The sequence below is a fragment of the Mirounga leonina genome, unplaced genomic scaffold (genome assembly GCF_011800145.1).
Source record: "Mirounga leonina isolate KUSES-001 unplaced genomic scaffold, KU_Mleo_1.0 Mir_128, whole genome shotgun sequence".
In the NCBI taxonomy this organism is placed as follows: domain Eukaryota; kingdom Metazoa; phylum Chordata; class Mammalia; order Carnivora; family Phocidae; genus Mirounga; species Mirounga leonina.
The window spans coordinates 25,556,422-25,570,396 of NW_023270320.1; positions in this window are offsets into that span (position 1 = coordinate 25,556,422).

Genomic DNA, 13,975 nt, shown 5'->3' on the forward strand with positions numbered 1-13,975 from the left:
TCATGACCTGAGCCCAAGGCAGACGCTCATCGACTGAGCCACCTAGACGCCCCTCCAACGTCATTGGCCATTTAAGTTGAATAGTAAAAGACTGGTTAGTGATAACAATGCATTGTAAAACCTTCAGAAGGAAAGGAGAATGTTTTGTGGACCATTTGTGTTTCTGTGTGTGTGGCAGTTTTAAGTTATTAGTTTTTAAAAATCAGTCCTTTTTTTTTTTTTTTTAGGATTTTATTTATTTACGTGAGAGAGAGAGCATGAGAGGGGGAGGGTCAGAGGAGAAGCAGACTCCCTGCTGAGCAGGGAGCCCGATGCGGGACTCGATCCAGGGACTCCAGGACCATGACCTGAGCCGAAGGCAGTTGCTTAACCAACTGAGCCACCCAGGCGCCCCCAAAGATCAGTCCTTTTTAATGGAAATGATTTGACCAAAAATCTGTCACAGAATTTTGAGACTCATTAAAACAAAAGTTTAATGAGGAAAAAAAAAAAAGAATTTGAGGAATTTTAAATCCCCTCCTTTAAAAATTTCATCACCTCTTAGAGCATTAGGGACTCTCCTTAGCGTGAATTGGTACAACTTGATTTTGGCCCTCTAACACCAAATTAAAGGGTGCTGTCAAGAAAATAAGTTTTGATTGAAATTGAGTATAATTTTGGAAGACCTGGTGTATTCCCTTCCCGTGGCTTCTGTAACAAATCACCATAAACAAATTACCATACACTTAAAAAACAAGAGAAATTTATTCTCTCGCAGCCTGGAGACCAAAAGTCTGAAATCAGTAGCACAGGGGCGGAGATCAGTGTCAGCAGGGCCACGCTCCCTCTGGAGGGCCTAAAGCGGGATCTGCTTCTAGGATCGGAAGCCTTTCCAGCTTCATGGCTCCAACACTCCTGGGCTTGTGTTTGCATTACCCCAATCTGTGCCTCCAGGGTCAGACCACCTTCTCTTCCCCACCTGCCCCTCTCTCCGAAGGATACTTGTGGCTGTATTTCAGACCCACCTGGTCAGTCTCCCTACCTTAGGATTCTTGGCTTAATCAAATATGCAAAGTCCTTTTTTAGGCGGGTGACATTTGTAACATTCTCCGGCTCCAGGGATTAGGACATGGATGTCTTTGGGGGGCCGTTATTTAGCCTCCCGTCCCTGGTGAAGTGCCATAGCGGGAGCTCAGACAGCATCTGCACTGAGGCCCTGAGAGCCAGGCGGCTAGAAGGGGCCAAGGGGTGGGCCAGAGGGAGTGGGGTGGTGGAGAAAAGAAAAGCATGCTCTGTTTCCAAACTTAGCAGAGCTACCCCTCCTCCTTCCTGTCTTCCTTCCCTTTTCCCTTCTCCCTCTTCGTCCTTTCTTATCCCTTTTCCATCACAGGACTCCTTGCTCCCAGGCCTCAGGATTAAAGATACTCTGATATATTTATGCTGCATTGTGAGTTAGTTTATAATCCATGCCTTTGTTATGGTGCACACACACACACACACACACGTGCAATTGCTCTGTCTCAAACCTAGCTAACTAAGACTCAGTCTTTCTTTTCCCCACCCTTCTCCAGCATCCTTCTTCTAATTGGCCACAGGTCTTTTGGCAATGCCGTGCTCACACTCACCAGGACCTGTGATTCAAGGAGATCTGGATGTGAATCCTAACTCTGCCTGTGCGAACGTTCCGGGCAAGCCGCTGCACCTCAGTTTCTGCATCCATGAAGCAGAGTTGATAACCCACTTCCTAGGCTTATCGAGATGACTCAGTGAGGTCACATTTGTGAAGTTCCTGCCACAACACCTGGCCCCTGGGAGGTGTGCAGGGGCTGACCTCCTCATGGGTTAATCCTGGTAGGGAGCACCTGCTATCTTCCTGGAACAGTGCTGACACCTCATGTGACCATGGGGATCAGAACCCTGTCGCTGCCTTTCAGGAGTTTACTGAGCGAGGCAGACCCGGGAAGGGAATCTGACACAAGCTAGCAGGAGGCAGGTGGTGAGAGGAGCTCAGGGAGGACTTCCTGGAGGAGATGATGAGTGAACTGAGTTCTCAACGGTGACTGAGTGTATCGTTTCCTAGGGCTGCCACAAACGTGGTAACTTCAAACAATGGAAATGAATTTTCTTAAGTTTTGGAAGCTAGAATCCAGAAGGGAGGTGTCAGCGGGGCCGTGGGCCCTCTGAAGACTCTGGGGGAGATTTGGTTCCTTGGCTTTTCCAGCTCTGTGTGGCGCAGGCAGTCCATTGTTTGGGGCAGTAGAATTCCGGTCTCTGCCTCTGTCTTCACATGGCTGTCCGCGTGACATTATAAGGACATTTGTCCTATTTGTCCTTGGACTTAGAGCCCACCTGGATAATCCAGGACGATCTCATCTCGAGATCCTTAACTTAATTACATGTGCAAAGACCCTTTTGCCAAATAATGGAACAACCTCAAGTCTGGATGGACATAACTTTTGAGAAGCCATCATTCAACCCACCACAGTGAGTAAGAGGTAGCCGAGCAAAGCCAGGTGGGAGGAGTGCTCTCAGTTGTAAAAGGGGCGGCACAGAGAGGCACAAGGGCATGGAATGGCTTTCTGGTTTTGGGGAAACCACAATGTAGTCTTACTAGACCAGGAATTGCGAGGAGGATGGAGGGAGGGAATGAGTCATGGATGGGGGGCAGGCTTGGCACAAAGCAGTTTAACTTCTGTCACAGGTTGAGGTAAAGATGCCGAGGTCCTGCATGAGAGTAGAGATGGCTGAACATCAGGGAGAGAGAAAATCAGCAGGACCTGGGGAAGGATTCAACGTGGCAGGAGAAGAATGGGGAAGATCATTGCTGGATTTCCGGTTTGGGCAATTGACTACACGGTGACCCCGCTGAGATTAGCAATAAGAGGACAATGTAAGGGGGGCATGGTTATGGCGCAGGAGGTGTAGGAGAAGATGACTGATTTAATTTGGGGCCTGAAAACGCTAAAGCTCATGAACACCCGTAACTGGGTGCCCGGAAGACGGGTAAGATATGAAACTGCAGGTCCGAGATAAAAAGGTCATTGTCCGTGTACAGGGACCCACGACCATGACAGTGGATGAAGTCACTTAAGAAGAGCTTCAAGGAGAAGGGGAGGGGGCCAAGGACAGAATCCTGGGGGATGCCCACGGGCAAAGAGAGAGGGAGAAGGCCACCAACAAGGAAGGGGGTCATCGGAGGGGAAGGAGAAGAGCTCACAAAGCTGCTAGGATTCCTAGGAGCCAGGGTGCAGATGGTTCCAGAAGGAGATACTCAGAAAAGGAGCGTTGTGAGGCTCTTAGGTGATGAATTCAGACCACATGCCAGAAAAGACCGTCCTCCCCATGAACTCCCCGCCGGGGCCATGAGGTCTATGTGTACTGCACAGACCTACACAGAGCCTAGGCCACTGGTGCCCTGTAGAGGGCAGTGGGGGGTGGTGTCCCGCTCTTTCTCCTGGGCTAATAATAACAATGGTCAGCACAGAGCCAGGAGCCCTCCCCTCCCTTGCACTAAGTGCTTTACAGATCTTTGCTCATTTAATCCCCACAATGAGGTGAGTATCATGTTTATTTTACGAGAGGTGTGGGCAATTCAAGGACACTTGACCCAAGGGCATAAAACCATTAAATGGTAGAGCTGACTACAAATGAGGCCGACCTAACTCCAACTCCAATGGTAGAGCTGACTACAAATGAGGCCAACCTAACTCCAACTCTAACCTAACTCCAACCAGTCCCCTTTCCAGCTTGTAGCCTTGATCCCTTTGAGATCAGAAGTCCCGGAAGAAGGCTTCTCAGCTAATAACTCACACCCACCTTCCAACAACCAAATGTAGCTGCTACTTCACAAAGCAGGAAGGCAGTTCTCAATATGCCCAGTGACCCTGTAGATTTATTCTCCCTCTTACAGCTCCCAAAGGTGCAAGTTACCCACAATCCTCAGATGTTTGAATTCAGTTTTCTCTCTCACTCTTGATGTCCACGTTTCCGATACTCCAGTTATATAACAATAGCTCCTAAGCTCTTTTATACAGAGGCTTTTGGACAATACACATCCGGGGGTCCCATTCCAAGCTTATTAAGAGGAATATCTGGGGCGCCTGGGTGACTCTCGATCTCGGCTCAGGTCTTAATCTCAGGGTCGTGAGTTCAAGCCCCGTGTTGGGCTCCGTGGTGGGTGTGAGCCTGCTTAAAAAAAAAAAAATTTCCCATGGTGTGGTCCTTGGATCTGTATCTTTGATTCTGATGCAGTGGTCCCTAACCTGGCATTTATTTGGATACCATTGTTATACAATGGCTTGTCAGTAACGTGAGGTTATGTTGTGCTTACCTGTTGGCAGATGGGTGGGATAATGAGCATAGGTTTTTAAAAAATGCCTTGTCGTTGGTTCTGATCCATTCCTCATCTGTGGCCTTTCTTCTTTGTTTTAGGCCAGCTGATTCCCTCGCCCCTTGCCCTCTTATTGGCTCAAGAGTAAAGTCTTTGTGGTCAGTTTAAAGCTTGCTTGATTTGCAAGACTCGTTTTGAGAAAAGATAAACAGTATTAATTAGTATTATGGATCTGGGAACACAGTGACCTGGGGCTGGGCAGGTTTGGACCGATCAGGGGTTGGCTGGTGCCCTCTAGTGGTTGGAACGATGCAACAACTTCTCAGATGTGTTGACCCCCGTGGGCTTGTCTGTCTGCCTTAGACTTGCTGTTTGGATACCAGCCACGTCTTGCCAGGGTGCCTCATCTCTGGCTACGGTATTTTTCTGTATAAACTGGAAGGGGTGGGCAGGATATTAGTGAACAGCAGTCTGCACATACAAAGGGCTGCCCAGGGAGACCGGTCACATGTGAAGTGTAAGCAAGGGGGCAGGTACGCCCAGCACGGAGCGCGCTGTCACAGCCCCGCCATGCCCCAGGCTGAAATGTGAGTTCTCTGAACTTGGGATCCTGGCTTAGTCGTCTTTGTGTCCTTAAGATCTGGCATGGAGAAAGTATTCAAATAAATATTGAAAGCAGGGAGGGCAAAAGGAAGAAAGGCAGCTTGGTGAACTTGCTTCTCTTTGCTCAAGAGGTGGAAGGTCAAGATTAAGTCTTGCAAAGTGGAGCTTAGCACCGCACCGCTCCCATCGGAAACATGACCGAGAGGTGACGGCACGGCTGCGGTAGGTCCCACGCTGCCCGGAGGAGGAGCAAGTACCTGGCTCCTGACACCAGCGGCTTGGAACCCTTCTGAATGCTTTGCCTTCCAGCATCAGTGGGGTTTCTTCTGCCTGCTGGAGTGGGACATGGTTTCTCTGAAGTGCAGCTTGCAGGGCAGTAAGTTCTCCTGCAAGGGGCCTTTTATGACTTCCCAGCCAGCCCTCCCTGCAGTGTTTGGACACGGCTCCTGGCAGAGCCCTCCTGCCACGAGACCGGGGCTCTGGTTCCGGCTCTCCACTCCTCGCCAGGCTGGGACTTGTCAGCCTCCATGATTGCATGTGCCAAAGCCTTACAAACCTTTCTCTGTCTCTCCTCCTCCCTTGTACACACACACACACACACACACACCCCCTGTTGGTTCTGTTTCTCTGAACCCTGACCCGTACTCTCAGAATCGTGTTAGCTGCTGGGTCCAGTGGGAAACAGACCTGGAGGCTCGGCCCCCTGCAGTGTCCCTCGCAGTGAGGAATCAGAGGTCCGATGATAGCCCCGCGATGGTGGACAGTGGGGGCTGGGGGGCAGGGTGCGGGCAGGAGAGACCCCGAGGAGGACGTGGGTTGGGGTTGGCGGGGGTCGAGTGGCGCAGGTGGGGGCCCAGGCGACCGGGCAGTCGAGGCTGAGGGAGACTGTGAAGCAGGGCACGGAGGAGCCCCGGGGAGGGTGGGCAAGCCGGAGAGGTCTCCTCGGCCCGCCTCTCTCAGTTTGGAGGGCACATCCTCAGGGAAGCCCCCAATATATCGTCCCGGCCTTGTGTACTCGTGTTGTGACACGTAATCGCACAGTTATTGAACAGTTGTTGAGTGATTATTTGATAAATAACCTGTAATCTGAGTGTCAAGTGAACTGGAGGAGCTTGCTACCAGTGATGGGCCAAAGAGTGAGGGGCTCCTGCCGAAACCCAGGAGAGAAATGACGGGGTGTCGATGGCAGTGGCTGTGGGGATGCCGGAGCGGGGACAGACGAGACAGGTGTCGAGAAGGGCCTGTTGGCTGCAGGGCTGCAGACCATCTCTTTCGGGTTTATGATTTCCCCAGAACTTAGCGTGGCCTCTGGCACGCAGTAGGGACTCCATCACGTTGGTTACGGAATGAACCTGAACACCTGCCTGGCACACAGCGGTGCTTCCTGCAGATTTGCCCAGCGCCCACGCGAGCGCATGGATGTGTCGCACTTCCAGGGTGGTACCCGAATGGGGTCCTGGCCGCTGGTGCCCTGCTTCGAGTGGGGAGGCCTTCGGCTGCCTCCCGTGTCTTGAGGTAAGTCCCCAAGACTGTGGCGTGAGCCACCAGATTGTGAGCCACACAGCGGGTGTCCTCTTGTCTGTCTGTCACAGGCTGGGGAGATTCCTCCTCTCCCTTCCCAGCACACAGAAAGCCCCAATCTCTTCAGGAGCACTGGCCAAGAGTTCTGCCCTTCCCCAGACTCGGGCCTGCAGTGAATCCCTGTCTGGGCTGTCGCATGTCCCGGGAACGGGGTTAGGCACTTTACACGTATTATTTGATTTAATAGTTTCAGTTCTTGGAAGTGTGACAATCTTCATTTTCTGGAGGAGGAAACTCAGGAGGGGAAAGACTAATGACCTGCCCATGGTCACCTGGCTCATAAGGGGTAGCGAGGGGAGGGCCACCCTGCAGGCCCTGCACCCTCCTCTCTGTGCCAGAAGGTCCCAACCCTGGCTGCCCATCGGAATCACCTGCGCTGCTTTATCGCGCCCCAGGGCTGTTACTACATCAGAAGCTCTGGGCCCAGGGCCCAGGCATCACTATTTTTCAAAGCTTTCCAGGTGTTGGTGGTGTGGGCCCAGGGTTGAGAAGTCCTGCTCATCAGGCATCTCCCGGCTTCCAGATTCTTGTTCCATCACTCCTCAGCTGTCCCAAACTTGGGATACTCAAAACAGCACGCTACCCTCTTTCCCTAAATTTGCACCTCTTCTCATAACCTCGCTTTAGAATTCCGTCGCTCAAGGAACACGGAAAAGGGGGGGGTCATCTGTGACTCTAGCTTTGCTCCCACAGCCGCTAAGTTCTGTTGGTTCCATCTGGACGCCTGTCCCGGCTGTCCCTCTCAGGACCCCCGCAGACACCATCATTACTGCCCCATGGGTTCCCTCTCGGGTTTTGGCGATAGCCTCCGGACTTTCTGCTTGCCACCAGCAAGCTCCTCCAGTCCATTCTATGTATACTGTTGCTAGGGCGATCTCTCTAAAATGCAAAAAAGCCTTCAGTTGCCTCCCATTGGCTTTAAGAAAAGTATTCCAACTCCTCAATGTGTCCTATCTTGCTCTAAGATACCAGTCTTCTCCTGTTATTTCAGGCAGCCTACAGTCTGGTGTTAAAGCACCTGCAGCATGTCCTCAGAGCATTAGGCACCCTCGCACCTGCTTGTGTTCCCTCTCTCGCTGTGTCTCTATCTGTCAAATAAATAAATAAAATATTTTTAAAAACCCCAACTACATCCAATGTGGTATCAGGAGGATATCTGGTTATAGATTTTTTTTTTAAGACTTCATTTATTTATTTGAGAGAGAGAGAGCACAGGCAGGGGGAGTGGGAGAGGGAGAAGCAGACTCCCCGCTGAGCAGGGAGCCCGATGTGGGCCTCGATCGCAGGACCCTGAGATCATGACCTGAGCCGAAGGCAGCCGCTTAACGACTGAGAAACCCAGGCGCCCGACAAATTTATTTTCTGTTTAAACACTCTAGTGGAGTCTGTTGCTTGCAATTAAAAACCTTGACTGATGGGACTGCTTAGGTCTAATATGATAAGGTCTAAGGTGTTTGGAAGAACCGTGTGATCAAAACTGAAAACCAAGGACAGGCTACAGGGTAATAAGCAAATACAAATAGAAGGAAAGTAGAGAGCTCAGTCTTAGTATCAGATGGAATGGAATTCAGGCCCTCCCCCTTCCCAAAAGGCACTTTCTCATACTAATAGGTGTAATTATAAGAAGATAAAATAACAAGGGGGATTTGTAAACTGAATACTCTAGCAGCTCCATTTGTAAAGTAGGAATTACAAGCGATATCAAGAGAAGTCTACGTTTAGTACTTCTAATCCATGACATAGAGTTAGGCAGAGCTGATTGATGGAGATTGAACTCTTTTTTTAAATTTAAATTAAATTTAATTTAATTTAAATTTTTATTAACATATAATGTATTATTTGTTTCAGGGGTACAGGTCTGTGATTCATCAGTCTTACACAATTCACAGCACTCACCATAGCACATACCCTCCCCAGTGTCTATCACCCAGCCACCCCATCCCTCCCACCCCCACCACTCCAGCAACCCTCAGTTTGTTTCCTGAGATTAAGAGTCTCTTATGATTTGTCTCCCTCTCTGATTTCGTCTTGTTTCATTTTTCCCTCCCTTCCCCTATGATCCTCTGTCTTATTTCTCAAATTCCTCATATCAGTGAGATCACATGATACTTGTCTTTCTCTGATTGACTTATTTCGCTTAGCATAATACCCTCTAGTTCCATCCACGTCATTGCAAATGGCAAGATTTCATTTTTTGATGGCTGCATAATATTCCATTGTATATATATATACCACATCTTCTTTATCCTGGAGATTGAACTCTTATCTTGGAAATAGAGAATATCCCTTCTTCCCAAGTGCCTGTGTGATGTTTGTGAATTACAGATATTCCAAGATTATAAACAATACAGAAAATATTCAGTGATCATCATGCAGTGAAATCAGACGTTAATGATAAAGCCAGAAACAAAATGTCTCTTCCACTGGGAGATTAAAAATCTCTCTATTTACATATTGAAATATTTAAAGAGGAGTTGATAAGATGTCTGGGGTTGGGGTTAGGACGAGCCAAGATTGGTCAGATATTGACCCTTGTTGAAGCTGGGTGACGGGTACATAAGAATTCATTATACTATTCTCTCTACTTCTGTGTATGTTTGGAATTTTCCACAAAAGAATTTAAAAAGTACTTTATTAAACGTTCTTGGCATAAAGAAGATACAGAAATCGAAATTGTAAAATTTCTGGGAACCTAAATCAATCAAAAAAAGAGAAAGAAGTGAATTAAATATTCATCTCAAAAAATTGAACAGTAGAGAACAAGAAAAGAAGCCAAAGAAAAGAGGAAGAAATGAAACACAGTTAAAAAGCAGAAATTCATTCAGGAAAAGGTGGTGCCAAATCCAAAAGCTGATTCTTTGGTAAAAACAACAACAACAACAACAAATCCTTAGAATCAATCTAGAAAAAATAAAAATAATCTGCAATGAGAATCAAGGAATAATCATGAGAATAAAATGCTCACAGCCAATTGGGTCCCAGTCTTAATAAAAATAATGCTACGACTCCCGCCTTTTTACCCAGATGTTGGCAGTGATTGGACCGGTTAGACCATGACCTTGATTATTTATGTGCTGATAGCAAAGGTGGATCTGATGCAGAACACTCGTGTGGAAGGAAAAGTATTTGCAGAGGAATTTTGAAAAGATGAAACAGTTGTGTCCCAACTGATTTTCAGTTAATTTCTGCCTTAAATTGAGACGTGCCCACGAACAGAATCTTTCTCTTCATGGTGATCCCATTGGCCTGGGTGGCCACTCCCATCGATTGCTCCTGGTTTTAGCCAGTACGAGAGCCAGATGCAAGCAGCTGTTCAAGCCTCCCCCATCAATCTCAACACTCAGCTCCCTTCTGGATAGAGTTCTGGTCAGCAATGTGAGCCGAGTTAATTTTGGCTTGTCATCCCCTTCATCTCCCATCACCTCCACCCCTTCATTTTCCCTTCTCCCTTCTGCTCTGTGCCTCCCGGTAGGTCACTGTGGCCCTGTTGACTTTCCCACCACCATTTTCCATGCTGCCCTTTTCCACTACACGTCACACTTTTGCTCTTGTCCGAAGAGACCACTTCCTATTGAGTTGCTCATTCTCTTCTGTCCCACGACTCCCATATCACGGGGCCACGAGGGGACCACCTTCTCTTAGCTCCACAGTTCCACTTCCAGACCACCATAACTGTGACCCAGAGGCTCAGTGCGTGTGTGTGTTCACCTCTTTACCTCCACGGTTCTCTCTCTCCACTCTGCTTCAGCCGCAGCCGAAGCTGCTCCACCTTGGGTCCCGTTATCCCTGGGGAATATTCCACCTGCAAGAGAGTCCAAGTGCCTCTCTGACCCTCATCCAGTCTCTCCTAGACCTTCCAGTTCTCTCCTTCCACATTCCACAAAGATTTAATCAGCACCTGCTATGCTCTAGGGACTCTGCAAGGCTCTGAGATGCGGTGGAGGGCAGGCCAAAGAGACATGGTCCCTCCTCGCTTAGAACCCGTACCGGCTGCAAGAGAACAACAAGCAAATAAGGACTTCATTGTTAACTGCAGCAAATGTTGTGAAGAAAAGCCCTGCTACCTGTCCCATTCTCGTCACTGTTCTCCCCTACATTCTCCAGGCATGACAAGCCCCTGCTTATCCCCACTTGTTTCCCATGCTACATCATTCAAGTCCTCTCTTACTGGCTCTCCCAGCACCTGGCCCCTTGCCTTTGGCAGACCGACAAGCATGGGGTCAATTCAGCTTTATATCTCTCTTCTGTTAAGCTGGACTCCTGAATAATGCGGATACTCACAAAGCAGCATGAATGGGTGTCCTCCCCCACCCCCTACTTTGAGGACATCTAGCCCCGAATGTACCCTGAGGACTGCTTAGCTGTGCTCACACCCATGTCCTAGTCTCCTGGGTCGTAATTCCAGACTTGCTCAACCCTCTTCTCTGGAGATATCTTGGTCTCCCATCCAAGTACCAACCAGGCCCGACCCTGCTTAGCTTCCGAGATCAGACGAGATCAGGTGGAGATGTGTTGGTGTCTTACTTCACAAAGAAAGTAGTTACTGCTAAGGTGAACTCTCTGTCTCTCCTCTCTACCCACACCCCTCCTGGGTTACATTCCTTCTTACCCCTCCCCACCCCTGCAAGAAGGAGCCCCTCCTTCTCTCAGGGGCTAGCTTCTCCTCCCCTGTCTCTCACTTGGCCCCTATTTTCTGGATCCCATCCACTTCCTGCCTCTAGGAACTTGCTCCATGGGCCACCCCTTCTTTTTCCGTGTCATCCATCTCCATTTCCTAGCTCCTTCCCCTTAGCATATAAACCTACTCAAAATGTCCATGTCCTGAAACAAACAGCAACAATAAAAACTCTCCTGCCTCTGTTTTCCTTTCTAGCTCTCTTTCTCTCCAATTCTTAGCCAAGCATCTAACAAGAATGGGCTCCATCACTGTCTCTTCTTCCTTTTCACTTGCAACCAGCCCCCATCCCCCAAAATTCAGCTTCCTTGTTCACTGCCCCAGTCAAACTGTCCTATGTGTCTTTGTGCTCAAATCCGATGGGCATTTGACTTCTTTTGGCATTTGGTGCAGGTGACACCCTCCTTCTCGAAGCTCCTTCCTCACTTGGTTTTTGTGACACTGCTCTCCTGGTCTTCCTATGATTTCTGAACTCTCCTCAATCTCCTCTGTGGATTTTTCTTTTTACCTCTGCCAGTCCTTTAAATATAGAATGTTCCCTGGATTCTCTCCCCTGCTATGTAGGTTTTTTCCTTACCCTTCTTACTCAGCTTGAGTGATTTCACTCACAACCATGTTTTCAACTGTACCCACAGGTTCATTAAGCTACAATCTCTCTCTCTTTTCTCTAGAGACTTTTCTCCTGTACCCCGATGTGTCTCTCCACCTAGATGTCGCTTGGGCAGATCAGTTACACTCGGCATTTCAGGACTGGACCCATCCTCAACATGCATGAATGCATTCCAATATTCCTGTCCTCTGTTTCTTGTGTCAGGGAACTGTCACCACACATAGCTGCCCAAACAGTTCGGAGCATTGTTGCAGGGCTTCCTTTCCCCACTTCCCAAGCACTGTTCATGATTTTTCTTAAATCTATTCACCTCTGCCCTTTAACCAGCCCTCACCAACCCCCGCCCCGTATCCCCCCATCCCACTGCCAAAACCTTGTTCAGATGAAATGGCCTTATTTTAAGCATTTCTGCTTCCATTCTCTCTCCCTCTATGCCAACCTCCAAAAATGGTCTAGAAAGATCTTTTAAAAAGATTATTCTTTTTTTTTTTTAAGATTTTATTTATTTATTTGACAGAGAGAGACACAGCGAGAGAGGGAACACAAGCAGGGGGAGTGGGAGAGGGAGAAGCAGGCTTCCTGCCGAGCAGGGAGCCCGACGCGGGACTCGATCCCAGGACCCCGGGACCATGACCTGAGCCGAAGGCAGTCGCTTAACCAACTGAGCCACCCAGGCGCCCCTAAAAAGATTATTCTTGAAGTATAATTGACATACAATGACATACTAGTTTCAGGTGTACAACATAGTGATCTGGCAATTCTGTACGTAACTCGGTGCTCACCACAATAAGCATAGTCACCGTCTGTCGCCACACTGTGTTATTATAGTATTAATGACTATATTCCCTATGCTGTACTTCTCATCTCCATGATTTTATTTTATAACTGGAAGTTTGTACCTCTTAATCTCCATCACCTATTTCACCCATCCTCTTACCCGCTTCCCCTCTGGCAACCACCAGTTTGTTCTCTGTATTTAAGAGTCTGTTTATTTTTGTTTGTTTTTTAGATTCCAATAAGTGTCTTATTTCACTTAGCATAATACCCTTCAGGTTCATCCAGGTTGTTGCAAATGCAAGATTTCATTTTTTATGACTGATATTCCATTGTGTGTGTATGTGTGTGTATATATATATATATCCCACCAACAGTGCATGAGGGTTCCTTTCTCTCTCCATCCTCACCAACACTTGTTTCTTCTTCTTTTTTTTTAAAGATTTTATTTATTTATTTATCAGAGAAAGAGAGAGAGAGCGCACAAGCAGGGGGAGTGGCAGGCAGAGGGAGAAGCAGACTCCCCACTGAACAAGGAGCCTGATGTGGGACTCGATCCCAGGACCCTGGGATCATGACCCTGAGCTGAGGGCAGACGCTTAGCCGACTGAACCACCCAGGCGTCACTGTTTCTTCTCTCTCTGATACTAGCCATTCTGACTAAAGTAAAGTGATAGCTCACTGTGGTTTTGATCTGCACTTCCCTGATGATTAGTAATGTTGAGTATCTTTTCATGTATCTGTTGGCCATCAGTATGTTTTTTTTGCAAAAATGTCTGTTCGGGTCCTCTGCACTTTTTTTAATTGGATTGTTGTGTTTCTTTGGTGTTGGGTTGTATGAGTTCTTTACATATTTTGGACATTAACCTCTTATCAGATATATTATTTGCAAATATCTTCTCCCATTCAGTAAGCTGCCTTTTAGTTTTGTTGATAATTTCTTTTGCTGTGCAGAAGCTTTTTATTTTGGTGTAGTCCCAACAGTTTATTTTTGCTTTTGTTTCCCTTGTATAAGGAGACCCTATCCATAAGTATGTTGCTAAGGCCAATGTCCAAGAGATTACTGCCTATGTTTTCTTTTAGGAATTTATGGTTTCAGGTTTCACATTTAGGTCTTTAATCCATTTTGAGTTTATTTTTGTGGATGGTGTGAGAAAGTGGTCATTCTTTTGCATGTAGCTGTCCAGTTTTCCCAGCACCATTTATTGAACAGACTGTATTTTCCCCATTTTATATTCTTGCCTCCTTTTTCATAGATTAATTGACTATATATGCATAGGTTTATTTCTGGGCTCTCTATCCTGATCCCTTGAGCTATATCTATTTTTGTGTCAGTTCTATATTGTTTTGATTATACAGTGTTGTAGTATGTCTTGAAATTTGGGACTGTGATACTTCTAGCTTTGTTCTTCTCTCTCAAGAA